Below are 14,802 nucleotides of genomic sequence, written 5' to 3'. Positions count from 1 at the left end.
TCATAACTCCAAAATGTTAACACATAGCTTAAGAGAATTTGGAAAATGACATTTTAAGGAAAATAGGCTCAAATACATATATATATTCACATTCTAATAAGAATGATGATACATTACAAAAATAATTAGTATGGAATAGCTAAAGAAATCATTGGCAACCCACAACACACACTTCAGGTTTTCGCCACCATTTTGTTTATCCAGCATATTATTATTACTGACAATTGCAATACCCTGTTCCTGATTTAAGTCTTCTTCTGATAATTTACACAGGAAACTAAAATTGAAAATCGATGAAAAACTCTTCTAGGCAAACTGCTCTGACTAAAGGAGAGAATGGGGAAAAACATGCAAGAGAAAAAAAGATAAAAAACAGAAGTAAAATCAACCTCCTCTACCACTCTCATACGAATTAAACTGGGAACCATCAGTCTGGACCAGGCAGACCAATCTTCTTTAACCCATCTAGTAATAGGACTGGCCATTTAGTAGTCATCTTCCAATCATCATCCTCTCAACAGATTTTGCCCCCATAAGACAGATGTTGACCCATTGCTAATATGCTAGCAAAAGGCTTTGATTTAGTGCCAAAAGAATCAGCACCAATCACATCTTCTTCGGGATGTTATTCAAAAGCTGATGTGTCACAAAACAAAAAGTTGTAATTACAAAATATAGTAATAGTAATAGTAGTAAAGTTGGAAGGGACCTTGGAGGTCATCTAGTCCAATCCCCTGCTCAGGCAGGAAACCCTACACCATTTCGGACAAATGGCTGTCCAGTCTCTTCTTAAAAACTTCCAGTGTTGGAGCATTTACTGCTTCTGGAGGCAAGCTGTTCCACTGATTAATTGTTCTCACTGTCAGGAAGTTTCTCCTTAGTTCTAGGTTGCTTATCTCCTTGATTAGTTTCCACCCGTTGCTTCTTGTCCTGCCTTCAGGTGCTTTGGAAAATAGCTTAATTCCCTCTTCTTTATGGCAGCCCCTGAGATGTTGGAATACTGCTATCATGTCCCCCCTTGTCCTTCTCTTCGTTAAACTAGACATACCCAATTCTAGCAACCGTTCCTTATATGTTTTAGCCTCCAGTCCCCTAATCATCTTTGTTGCTCTTCTCTGTACTCTTTTTAGAGTCTCAACATCTTTTTTACATCGTGGTGACCAAAACTGGATGCAGTATTCCAAGTGTGGCATTACCAAGGCATTGAAGAGTGGTATTAATACTTCGCGTGATCTTGATTCTATCCCTCTGTTAATGCAGCCTAGCACTGTGTTGGCCTTTTTGGCAGCTGCTGGCTCATATTTAAGTGATTGTCTACTAGGACTCCGAGGTCCCTCTCACAGTTACTACTATTGAGCATGGTGCCACCTATGCTGTACTTGTGCATTTGGTTTTTCTTGCCTAAATGTAGAACCTTGCTTTTTTCAACATTGAATTTCATTTTGTTAGTTAGTGCCCAGTGTTCAAGTCTGTCCAGATCCTTCTGTATCTGAAGCCTGTCTTCTGGAGTGTTGGCTATTCCTGCCAGCTTGGTGTCATCTGCAAATTTGATGAGTTCACCATCTATCCCTTCATCCAAATCGTTGATGAAGATGTTGAAGAGCACTGGGCCCAGAACAGAGCCCTGAGGCACCCCACTACACACTTCCCTCCATATAGATGCAGTTCCATTGAGGACCACTCGCTGAGTACAGCCGGTCAGCCAGCTACGGATCCATCTGGTGGTGGTTCTGTCTACCCCACATTTTTCTATCTTATCAAGTAGTAGATTCTTCTACTTCTTTCCATAAGTGGAAATTAAAGAAACTCCCTTCCAAAGATCTCAGAACATAACATAAAATGGCATAGTGTTTTTATAACCTGTGGGCTCCCCAGTTTCCTCTGCACAGAAAGTTTCTCACTCTATAGATTAAAAATTATGAGTCTTTTGTTTGTTGGAAGTTTGTTAGTTGGAAAAGGACCTAATATGGCTTTCTTGTTACCATGTCTGTTGTATAGTCTGGTATGGATATAAGATTTCAACATATAGCTCTGTTTCCCCCCCCCCTCTACCCTATTAGATATAAGATCTGTATATGCTGTGTGTGATTTGACATAAGCATCAGGAAAGTGATTTGTCAAATCTCAGCTTTTCAGCAATAGCTGCACAAATTCAGACCACCACTAGATGGCAGATAAGAGAGATAAAAATTAATTCCTTGTTAGTTGAAAGGTCAATAACCATTTTGGATAAATTATGCAAATGTGCCTGGGAGCATCATATGACTGAATGTCTTTCTCAAACATCAATACCTCTTTTTTTAAAAATCTGCCTTTAAGAGCACTCATGCAGCAGCTGCATTTGGACTGTACAATTCCAAGAAACCACAGCCTTATAGTTAAGAGAAACCAGCTCTTTCTGCCATGTAGCGGTCATTATATCCATAAGTCAACATTCTTTGGGAGGAGTGCCCAGACCTTACAAGCACCCCCTCCAAAATACATTCTTTATGGTCATTCATTGTGAATTTCCTGTGCTTAGTGATGTTTAAATAGTGCTGGTAATAAATACCAAGTGCTTCTCTGTGGTGGCAACTACGTAGTTTTAATAATGTCACTGTTGTATTTGAATTTTTTACTTTATTATTTGTATAATCACTTTGTTATTATTAGATAAGAAATGACAAATATATATCAACAAAATAAAAAAAATAAAATCACAATAAAGCCAAATATTTGAAAATTTGAAAATACCAAAATTCTGCTTAAAATGTCTGGAAAAATTAAAAGTTTGTCATCTGTCCTGAAGAAATTATGAACCCCAGCCCTGGGAATAGAGCCAGGTCTTAAAGGCCTTCTGGAACCCCAGGAAAATAGGCGCTTGTCTGTATTTCTAGGGAGATGCTGTTCCCGAGGGCAGGATCCATGACAAAGGAGGCATATTTCCTTGATCCCACAAGATGGCAACATTTAATTCAAGGGACCTGGAGTAAAATCACTCTGCCTGAACATACCTGATGGGCAGAAACAATTGGAGATAGCTGTCCTTCAGATAACCAGACACCATGCTACAATAGGTAAATATGGGAGATGATTATCCCATTTCAATCCTTTAAAAAAAACGAGTAAATAAAAATAATATTGTTTCTGAAAAGGAAGCAGTGCCGAAGAAGCATTTTATAAGTAGGGTGACATAAACCCCTCTGTTTGTTCATTTCTGACAATGGGTGAATATAGACGGGAGCCTTTAGCTGATGATTTCAGAGTGTAGGATGATAAAGCAGCTACCGGCATTACACCTTCGGGTAGTTGAAAGCCCTGAGGCTAAGAAAATTGTCACTAGAAAAGGTGAAGGAATCCTTGGATACCTGCCGAAAAAGGAATTAATATATTTTCAGATTGAATTGATGAGCTGATGTAAGAAACTGTTTGAACAAGGCTTAAAAGGAGAAAAATGCACGCCCTTTACTAAGACATGAACCCTGGCTAGTACAGACAACGAACAACATATTTCTTCAGAAAGAAGTGACTGTCTTTAATGAGTCCTGAGAACTATGAAGGAGTGTGAAACTTAGGCACTACTGGAGACAGTTTCTTGAAAGGGATGCTTATCTTATATTGGTTTGAGAATGTTTAAGCTGGTAGGTGCAAAGTGCTGTTTGTGAGAATGACAGGTGTATGTATGGGTGTGTATTGTAGTAATAGTAGTAGATGAGTGCTAAACTTTTACTCTGCTTTTATGGAGGGAAATGTATATTAGCTTCTACGGTTGGGGAAATTCAGCTTTAGATTTGCATGTTGCTAATGGAATATTGGTTGACTGGTTTTTGGGAAGGCAGCATAAAGCAGGTGCATTTTCAGGTGAAGTGCTGGGAGATACTTAGGAATTCTGGTGTGTTGATCAGGAGACAGAATGGCTGGCAAGTGAACCTTTTGGGATGGAAAGACCAGGACTTGGATTCATGCATCATGTATACCGGGATTTCTGCCAAGAGCCATACTTGATACAATTCTGAGAACCATCCGGTGCCTGTACGGTTCCCACTCTGCAAACCGCTCAGAGAAGCAACTCGGATTAGGGTTTCCCAGCGTTTTAAGTACTTACCTCCTCAGATACCGGTGGAATAGGAGGTTTGGGAGACCCGGGCGGAATTCTCACTTTGCAGGAAGCAGGTACCTCTGAGTGTCGATAGGAAGGTGGAGGGGACCCGAATTGATACACCAAAGAAGGGCGAGAGGTTGCTTGGGGAGCCCTTCCTTCCCTGCGCAAGTTTGTGGCGGGGGACAGGCTGGGAGGCGGCCGCAGGTGCTGCCGCACGTGGCCTCTTCAGGGCTCTCCCACCCCCGCGACGGGGGCGGGTTCGCGCGTTCCTTCCTCTCGCTCGCTCGCTCCGGGCTATAGGCGGCTCGGGCGCAGCCGCATGTTCTGCCAGCCTGCCAAGCCGGAGCCGGAGCCGGAGCCGAGCGCAGGAGAGGCTCGTCTTCCCTGTCTTTCCCGGCCTCGCTCCACGCGCTCGGTCGCCGTAGCCACCGCCTCCTCCTTCTGACGCTGGGCAGCCCCTGAGATGTCGCTCAGTGCAAAGGGACTTGGAGCTCCTGCGCTTGCCTACCCCCATCGCAGGGACTACTGAGACCGCGTGAGTCACCCTCGAGGGCTGCCCGGGAGCTTCCGGCAAAGGGGCCGGCCGGCCGGGCTTAACCTCGCCGCTTCTTCTCTGCTTTAGGGGGCTTTGCGTGGGAAGTGTGTGTGTGTGGGGGGTGTCTGCCTGGCTTTCCCTCTCTCCTTAGGTGCAGCGGGGGTGGGCGAGGCGCGCGCACGATTCGGGCTGGGGGACGCGGAATCTGCGCGCCACAAGGAAAATCCTGGCGCGCGAGGACGGGCGGAGGCAGGGGCTCCGCCAACGCCAGGCGCTGGTGCCCCTGCTGATGCTTCTGGCTCGGGGAGATGATTCATTTCTCGCGGGGGAGGCGTTCAGACGTTTGGCTAACCCTCCCCCTTCCCCAGCTATGGCGAGCGCGCGCGCGCGCGCTCCTAGAGGCGGGCTCCGATCCTTGTGCGGCGGGGAGATGAGCCCCGCAGCTTGTCCTCCCCCAGCGGTGCCCTCTTCCTCTTCTTCAAAGGCAAGAGGCCGGGGGGGGGGAGTTCGGAGCGGCGTAAGCGTTCCGGACGCCGGAGGACGCGACATTTGACCTCCTGCCCCTGCAGTCCTCTTGGAAACTAGGGTGGCCGCGCGGCGCTCTTGGGAACGCGTGTCATTGAACTCTGGAGGGCTTTTGCTTTTGAGCAATCTGGCCGAGGTTTAGGACTGCCCGGGCAACTTTTCGATCCTGCCGAGATTGGGGGAGAGAGTATATGTCTGGGTTTAATTCGACGGTCTAGGGTAGCGGGTGGTCGGGCTGTTCCTGAACGCGAAAACCTGCCTTTTAGTTCTGGTGACCGATACTTTCTTAATTAAAATATCTGGGTAGAAACTAGCGAGGAGGATGGGGTTGTCACTCCTCTTCTACCCTCTTCTTCTACCCTCCTGCTCTTACGGGCTCCAAAGAGTGGAGGGTGGGAACAGCGCACAGCAAAATCCTTCTCTTTATTGTTTCTTCTGCAGCCTTCCCAGAGAAGTTGGGTTGCTGTGCAGAATAACAATACAGAGCTAATCTCTCAGAGCAAGATCAGCCTCACCATCCCAAGCTGAATTGCCAGAGAATGGAAGGGGGGGGGATTTATTACCCAACGGTGCCCCCCTTCCTCTTATGTTATCACACACACATTATTACACCTCAGCAGGGAGCTCGCAGTAAGAGCTTCCCTTAGAAGTATAGAATCAGTCTGAAGCAAAGTAGCTCCTATGGAAATGAGAGATAACTTGAGAAAGTGCCAACCCACAAAAGCAAATAAGAGCGGGGCTTGAAGGTTACTCTATTGTGCAAATTCATACCTGAGCTTTTGTTTCCCTTCTCTCCCCTTCTTTTCCCCATCACCTCCGCCTTTTACCAGTTTGCTATCAATACAGGAGTTAGCAAGCTCTGTTCTTTTGGTTTTGTTAGATACAGTTCCTAAGCGCTAAATGGGAAAGGAGATTTAGGCGCAGCGTTGTCGTTACATTTCTTTTTCCTTTAATGGAATGTGGGAAAGAGGGAACTCTCATTCATATACCTGTAAATCAGCTGATAAAAATCAAGATGTTTTGAACTGGTTGATACAATATGAAGGAGAGACTGCAGGTAGACAGCTTGGATGTGGGCATCGGGACATAAGAGGTTTTCTATTAGTTCACTGACATATTTATGAACTGACAGCGCCAAGGTTTCAGGCAGTTTTTTTCTGCTTTACCTGGAGATGCCAAGGATTGAACCTTGGTCTTCTGTATGTGTAGTGTGCACTCTCCCTCTGAATTCAGAGAAAAGAGTGATAGCTCAGATGAGAGATGGATTCAACTTTCAACTCAGCCTTAAACTCAATGCTTTATCTTAAGTAAAGCAGGGATTAAAGTAATACCATACAGTTCGTCGATTGGTTGATTGATTGACTTCCGTCAAATCATTTTCAATCCTAGTGGCCATATAGATAGATTTTCTCCTTGATGATCTATCCCAAACCTGCTCTTTCAAGTCTCCCAGAAGTGCACTCATCACATAGCACCTGGATGCGTCCACTTTGTTGCTGGTTAATCATCCTCTTCCTCTCTTTCCTTACATCTTTCCAAGTACTACAGCCTTTTCCAGAGAGCTGGATCTTGGCATAATGTGTCTGAGTAGGTGTCTGTAATTCTAAACTAGCCCTTTTGCATAGAACCAGAACAAGAAGGTATGACTTGAAAAGCAGCTATCTTTTCCTCTGGACTTCAGGACTGAGGATAACGGGGAAGTGTTCAAGCCATGCTGGATTTAAAACCAATTCTTTTCAGTGATCAACTGGAAACCCAAATGGAGCATTCACATCTGAATCTCAAAAGTCATCATTCTTTGTCATTCAAAGGTGGAAAACTGAGGATGAGACTATTGAAAATAATAGTGGGTTTTTCTTTCTGGGATTTGGGAAAAAGAAATCAAATGCAAGAGCAAAAGAATGATACGTATTAAATGTGTGGGTGGGTGTAATTCTTAAGAGTATGACACCTTCGAATAGAAAAGCTGACATGGGTTTGTTTATGTGTGTGTATAAATGCACTCTTAGTTAAGAGGCAGAACAAATTGTTTCAGGGCCACTGAAAACTCTTCAGACACACATAGCATACACTTTCAAACATTTAAATGAGGGCAGGAATATATATATTTTCATTCTCAATACCAGTATATTCTGGTACTGAGGACGACTAAATAAATTATTGGGTAAATAATGGCAACTGATACATTTATCTACATTTATGTATTCTGAAATTCCTAATATTCATCTTAAACAGCAGGCAGTTCTTACAAGAATGTGCCACTTTGAAGATTTGCTCTTTCCCTCCTTTTTTGTTTTCAAAAATACCTGAATGATTGATTTTAATTGAATATACCCATTAATAATTACATCTATTAAAATGTAAAACTTTCATCATTTTTTCTCTACAACCTCCTCCCAATTAAGTTTGCATTTTTGGACTCTTAATAGAGATCTTAATTAGGCACTATTGTAATATTCCCGTTAACACTAATTAAAATGAGCCCCTCTAGGTGAATGTAAATGGCAAAGAAAAGAGTTGCATGGTGTGCTGGTTGATTAAAGGGGAGGAAAAGAGTATCCAATATGAACTAGATTTGAGTCCAGTTCTATATAAGTAAGTCCCACAAATTTATGAGATTTACCTTCAAATGATTGCTTAGGATTGCATCTTAAACTAACATTTTGGGTATGAGTAATTTTTTATTCTCTCACTTTTCATTTTTTGATTCTACTTAGGGTGCAATAGTGAGAAGAAAAAGACATTATCAGGAAAAGGCTATTTAGTGGCAAAGGTTAAGTTGGAGTTTGAAAGTAATCTAAATCTTTGTGTCTTCATCAAAAAAGGTATTCCAAGCTAGGACACTTGCTGCATTTTGTTTAAGAATGGGAAAAGAAATACCCTCTGCATTAAAGAAAATAGATTTTAAACCTGTATTTTAGTGAATATGTAAACAGCAGGCACACTTCTGTGGTCCTTGGTATTGCTATTCATTGTGTGATGGCATACCTGTGATTTGAATTTTTCAAATTCCAGTAGTCAAGTGGATTCATCTTTGAAATTTAGCATCTTCCCCATATTCTGAATAAGCAGTTGGCAAAAGGTTCTCATCCCATCCTAACCTGGGACTCGGGATTTCAGAGTAGCCTATATATTTAGCCTCCTGAGTTTTACGTGGTTTTCTGCGTCCCAACTCTTTATTCTCCTTAAACTCAAATCCATCTTTATTTATTGCCTTGTTAATTTCTTGATCCTTAATTTTGCTAATCAGTAAATATGTAGCAATGATTGAATGGATTTTGTTACTTCTGGAAATGGACCTTTAAGTGATGAATGAGAAAAAGGAAATTGAACAGATATTTTATTAGAGTTAAGAAAGTATAGTTTTCTGTTGCTTAACTTTTAGGAAAGAGTTGTAATCATCCTGATTTTGCATTGGCCTTAATATTAATATTACCAAGGTTGGGTTTAATATGTATATGAATTGTATTTTTGTTCACAGGTTTTAGATGTTTTCAGGTAAATTTCAGACTAAAGTGTTGCATGCCCGAGGAATAAAAAATTGCAACTGAAATCTTGTTACATTTGAGAAGGAGGTGGCAGGAAACACCATTTATCTTGGAGAACAACTGGGCTTTAGGCTATAATGGAGGAGACACTAACTAAAAAAAAAATTCCCCAATGTACTTTTCAATATTTACAAGTGGCTTTCAATCTGTCCTGTGTTTTGTTTAGCCCAAGGCCGAAAATACTGAGAGATATTTTTAAGAACGCAAACAACCATAGGAAAATTTGTAGTGGAAGATCAGCAGACCTTTGATTGAGGGACAGTGATGTCTGTACTTCTTTGTACCTTTGGGATATATGGATGGGGATCTGTATTTTTATTGCTTACCAGTCATGACTGAAACATACACATAGACTCTCATTCAGGAAACTGAAGCACTACCATTGTTTATTGAGCTCAGCATTGTCTATAAAAGTTAAAAAGAAGTCTATTTGTATGTATATTACATTGGTACTTTCAAAGTTAGATCAGTCTTTGTGTGCTAAGATAAATAAAACTAGCCTATAATTTTCCACAAATATTTTGGGGCTAAAGAGAATGTTTCTTTTATTATAATTATTATTTGAATACCACAATCCTTGAGAACTGGTTTGGTGAATGCTGGTTAAAGCATCAAGGGACAAGCCAGGAGACTGTGAGTTCTAGTCCTGCCTTGGGCATAAAGCGGCTGGATGACCTTGGGCTAGTCACCTTCTCTTAGTCCTAGGAAGGAGGCAAGGACAAACTACTTATGAAAAACTTGCCAAGAAAACAGTCCTTGATAATCAGACACATTTGAACAGAAACCACCCCTACCCTTATAATCCTTAGTAATCCATAATACCAACTGTGTAAGGGAATTGGTATTGCTAAGTTGAGATTTTATCTGGAAAGTCAAGTTCTTAATTATACTTATATTGCTTAGTAAATCTCAGAAGGATTCCAGTAAAGGGAGATTTGGCTTCTTGTTGTATAGGAAGCTGGCTGTGTAACTTTGGGCCAGTCACTCTCTCTCAGCCTAACCCACCTCACAGGACTGTTGTGGGGAAAATGGGAGGGAGGAGTATTATGTATGTTTACTGCCTTGAGTTACTTATAAAGTGAAAAGGTGGGATGGAAATCAAATAAATATTATTTCATATTATGGACTGCACAATTAAAAATCCCAGACGTTCTAAGTAAAAGAGAGAAAATAATGGGATCTCTCTAAGAGCAGCACCATTTCATATGACAGGTATTTGACTCAGGATGTAGTGTATATAAGACTATAATCCCTGAAAGAAGAATTAAATAAAAAACTTTGTGTGAATTATACTTTATAGTAGGGAAAAGAAATTCAGTTTTACAGATTAAAGCATCTTTACTCAGAAATAAGTACTTCTGAAATAAAAGTCTTAATGCCAAAGTAAATAAAGGCTTGAGAGGTGAATAAAAGTTTAGGTCTTATTCTTGTATTGCAATAATTGTCAAATATTTACAAGCCTAGTGAGCCTCTTTTTTCTTTCTTTTAATCCTTATGAATATTGGAAGGAAGCTGGAAGTGGACAGAGAAGAGCACCTATTCCACTTCAAGAAAGAGATATTAAGGTAGTCTCCTATAGAAAGCTAATATCCCCAAAAGCATTCTTTGCAAACAGCCTTCTTGCATTTAGTTCTCGCCTTCATACATACATAAGTATGTACATACATACATATATACATACATATATACATACCTAGTGCACATTTGTTGTTGTTATTGTTAGTTGCGAAGTCGTGTCCGATCCATTGCGACCCCATGGACAATGTTCCTCCAGGCCTTCCTGTCCTCTACCATCTTCTGGAGTCTATTTAAGCTCACTCCTGCTGCTTCAATGACTCCATCCAGCCACCTCATTCTCTGTCGTCCCCTTCTTCTATTGTCCTCAATCTTTCCCAGTATTAGGCTCTTCTCCAGTGAGTCCTTCCTTCTCATTAGGTGGCCAAAGTATTTGAGTTTCAACTTCAGGATCTGGCCTTCTAAAGAGCAGTCAGGGTTGATCTCTTCTAAGACTGACCGGTTTGAACGCCTTGCAGTCCAAGGGACTCGCAGGAGTCTTTTCCAGCACCATAGTTCAAAGGCCTCAATTCTTTGCGCTCAGCCTTTCTTATGGTCCAACTTTCACAGCCATACATTGCAACTGGGAAAAACATGGCCTTGACTATACAGTGCACATTTAATATGGCACTTACTAGTATGTGGTAGTCTTACCAGAGATTCAAAGAATATTAAAGAACAAAACTCTGCCATGAATATCTGATGCTGTTGGCATTGCTTCCCTTGCTATAGACTGTATATTTTTGGTTCAGTCAAGTGAACCTTTGATGTAGATCCCAAAAGAAATAGTTTGTTAACTCTTGGAGATAGTTGTTATTTATAATTTCTACATGATGACCATATTTCTGTTGACTGTTGGATGCTATAAAAACTCATAATAAGAATGTTCCTGCTATTATCAACTCCTTGGAGCCCAAAATTAAAATGGAAAAGTGTGTTTATGGCAATGAAGGACCAATAGAGGAAATGGCCTGCTTTTGTATACTGTATATAATAATAGATTAGATTTCCTCTGTGTCTGAGTTATGATACTTTTATTCATTACTCTGGGCATCAAAGTAGAAATTGGGAGACAATGAATCCTGCTTTAGGCAGAAAGCCATCAGGGTGATCTTAGGCCAGTCACCCTCAGACTTAGAAAGGAGGCAAGAGAAACCACTTCTGAAAAACCTTGCCAAGAAGACTGCAGGGACTTGTCCAAGCAGTCACTAACTCAAAAGGACACTAAATAAATAAATGGACAAGTTTCACATTTATAGGTCTTAGGAAGCCTTGTATTCTAAAGCCAATAATGGTCATCTCTTCTCTATAAAGTGGAGTCAGAAATTGCTGTGAAGAAGTGAAAAGCAAGGAAAGGGCTATTCAATCTTCCTTTTTCTTTCCCTAATGCTTCCTCTGCTACTTTCTAGACTTGCTCTTGGGCTATTTGTTTTTGTAGCTGAACAAAATTCTTAGCTAATTTTGCATAGAACGGGGTATGATCTTCATAATGTGCCTTATTGTCTCTGGTTCATTCAGTGCAGCAGGAAGAATAACAGAAAAAGCAGGAGACAGTGATGCGCGGAGATAAAATAATGTTTTGTGTATTGTTTATAATAGCAAAATAACTTGAAGTATCTTTGAAGGTTTTAACTATGAATTGGGCAACAATAATGAATTCTTCCAGTTCCATGAGAAATATTTCTAGTGTGTTAATTGCTGTTGTTCTCAGTTGCATCTTTATTCAAATGATGAGATGAAAACTAGAACTGCTCCTTAATGGAGGTTTGTTTACAAAGCTATTGATTTAGGAGCTATTTGAAACAGCCTGTCTGCATGAAGAAGGAATTCCATGGGAGTCCAGCCATATTGCCCTCTTTCTAATTTTGCTTCCTGTTTTGAGTTATTCTTGGCTCATTTATTTTTTAAAAAAGCTCTGTACTGAACATACATCTATATCTCAAAACTAGTATTCTTTATTAGAGCGTTAACTTGGATGAAAGTAGGAAATCTAGAGCAGCTGATTGGGCTAACTCTCAACTTCTTTTAGCTTCTGTTACTTTCAAAACCAACATATAAATTAAAGATGAAAGAAACTTGACTGGCTACAGCACGGGTATCAAACTCGCTGTGTCATGTGATGTGTCGCGATTTATCATGACTTTTTTTCTTGCATAGCTGGAGTGGGCATGGCCTCCATATGATGCAACCAGCCCGTGGGCCGGCAGTTTGACACTCCTGGGCTACAGGAAAAATTGAATACAGATACTGATTTCTCAAGATTGATAGCATGGAGCTTCGTACAACAGTAGTACATATATATATATATATATGTGTGTGTTTGTGACCACCTTGCCATAGTGCTTGGACGCAATATTTAGACATTTTGGTAACAGAGATTGGCAAGAAGTAATGGAACATTAATGTTCAGGTTCAAAATATGCAATGCCAAACCAACCTTGCCTATTATTCCATGTTCTTTAGCAAAAAGAAAAAAAATGAAAAGAAAGAAAAATAATTTTGGACAAGCAGGATAGGGCACAGTATAGCAAGCATCAGAACCAAGCCTCTCTTCTCATGGAAAATGGTACTCTAAGGATTCTTGCTTGCAGATCAGCCCTCTCCCAATTTCTGTACAGCCTTGACACTCTCTAGCCTTTCCTCATAATTTGTTGTATTTCTGCTAGGAGTTGAATTAACCCAGTTTGAACAGGATTGCTTGCATAATCGCCCCTGCATCAAATCTTTGTATTCCTAAAAACAACCTCCCTGAAGTATAAGCTATATTTTTGCAATAAATTTGTATGTGATTTACTGGGGGTTTCTATTGCTTATTTAATACTTGTAATAGCACAGTGCTCTTGCTTCCTCTTTATGTTCCTGGTTAGCAAAGTTTATTTTGTTTTACTATAGCAAGCGGCAGTGCTCAGTTGAACTTAGTTGATCCTGCCCCTCAATTAAATAGGGTAAGAGTTGGTTAGTGGTTAGATGGGAGACTCTATAGCTGAAAAAACTGAAAAAAAATCCTTAAGAAAGCTATGGAAAATTCACATATAATCAGGCTCAATCTAAAGTACTTCTTATCGTCAGATTTTGATTTAAATAATTTTAAGGAGTTCTGTTAATAATGAAAGAAGAATCACATTTCTCTCTATTACTAATTCATTTGCTTCTTTTAAATGGGAGAAGTACTGTTTGTTTGGTAGCGAAATTCACTAATCTAGAAGCTGCTTGCAATGAAATCCAAGGTCAGTTTCATCCCTCTGAATTTGCACAGAAAAATATTGGAATTAGGAAAATAGAGATAAGAGGTAGTTCTCAACTTACAACCACAATTGAGAGTCCAAAATTTCTGTTGCTAAGTGAGACAGTTGTTAAATGAGTTTTGTTCCATTCTATGACCTTTCTTGTCACAGTTGTTAAGTGAACCATTGTAGTTGTTAAATTAGTAACACAGTTGTTAAGTGAATGTGGCTTCCCCATTGACTTTGTCAGAAGCTTATAAAATATGGTCACATGACCACGGGGGACTACAATAATCATAAATATGAACCAGTTGTCAAGCATCTGAATTTTGATCATGTGATCACAGGGATGCTGCAACCATCGTGAAAAACCGTCATTAGCAACTTTTTTCAATGCCATCATAACTTTAAATAGTCATAAAACAAATGGTTGTAAATCGAGAATTACCTATATAGGTCCTTTCCCTTAGACATAGGTCCCTTTTGCATGAGTCTCCCTATGACCAGTGTCTTCTTAACAAATCTTTCTTTTTTTCTGAGTGGAAAAGCAAGGCAGGAAAGAACATGTCCAGTTTGATAGGTGAGTATGTCTAAAACAGTGGTTCTCAACCTTTTTAATGCCGTGACCCCCAACCGGTCGTAAGTCAAGGACTACTCAACCGGTCGTAAGCCGAGGACTACTCAACTGGTGCAGCACCGTTTGCAGAATGGGACTTTTGGCGGGCTCAGCAGGGCAGAGATAGCTTGGACAATTCCTATTGGCTTTTGAAAGCTAATAGAATTAGACTCTATTCAAGAGAGTCTATTCTATTGGCTTTCAAAAGCCAATAGAATAAAAGGAAGTAGCACAGCTAAGGAAAAGGGGAAAAAATGGCGGACTGCGTTGTTTGGCGACCCCCGTGAAATGGTTCGACCCCAAATGGGGTCCCGACCCACAGGTTGAGAACCACTAGTCTAAAACCTATTTCTTGGACCATCTTCAGCTTCCTGCCAAGGTCTTGTTTGTTGGCTCATTTGTTCTGGGGAAAGGGATGAATAGCTCTGGAAGCCACCATGCAGACCCCAGCATGGGGATCAAAGAAGTTCCACAAGCCCAGAGCCTCAGACTCAGGTTTAGATTCTCTGGTACAAGCTCCAGGTCCGTGAAAATGTCAGCCACATGGAGTACAATACAAAACATCTACAAGCCACAGAACTACCAAATGGCAGGAAAGAGTTTCAAGGGAGTAATGGTCTACTGTACAGAAGAGTTGCTATTGTTTTCAAATGACTCTGTTTTCTGAGCGAGGCTAATGCATGCTGACTGAACTGCAGTGAGGCTTCAGGATTCTGTTA

At 40.8% G+C, this 14,802-nt stretch overlaps 1 protein-coding gene and 1 long non-coding RNA gene across 12 annotated transcripts in view; one reads left to right on the top strand and one right to left on the bottom strand.

Annotated features, from left to right (window-relative positions):
- LOC120308952 overlaps positions 1-4,189 on the bottom strand; it is a 46,007-nt gene extending 41,818 nt beyond the window's left edge. For both annotated transcript variants that reach the window (XR_005556969.1, XR_005556968.1), the window contains exon 1: positions 4,085-4,189. This is a non-coding gene — a long non-coding RNA (uncharacterized LOC120308952). The remainder of the gene's footprint in view (positions 1-4,084) is intronic.
- Positions 3,784-14,802, top strand: part of RBFOX3 (RNA binding fox-1 homolog 3) — a 488,491-nt gene continuing 477,472 nt past the window's right edge. For 9 of the 10 annotated variants that reach the window (XM_039345554.1, XM_039345562.1, XM_039345526.1 and 6 more), the window contains exon 1: positions 3,784-4,616. The gene's annotated coding sequence lies outside the window, so the exon portion shown is untranslated. The remainder of the gene's footprint in view (positions 4,617-14,802) is intronic. The other variant, XM_039345408.1, reaches the window with a different exon arrangement.

This window comes from Crotalus tigris, unplaced genomic scaffold (genome assembly GCF_016545835.1).
Source record: "Crotalus tigris isolate CLP2741 ecotype Arizona unplaced genomic scaffold, ASM1654583v1 scf7180000017551.9496454, whole genome shotgun sequence".
NCBI classification, from domain to species: Eukaryota; Metazoa; Chordata; class Lepidosauria; order Squamata; family Viperidae; genus Crotalus; species Crotalus tigris.
This window is presented reverse-complemented; position numbering and strand designations above follow the sequence as displayed.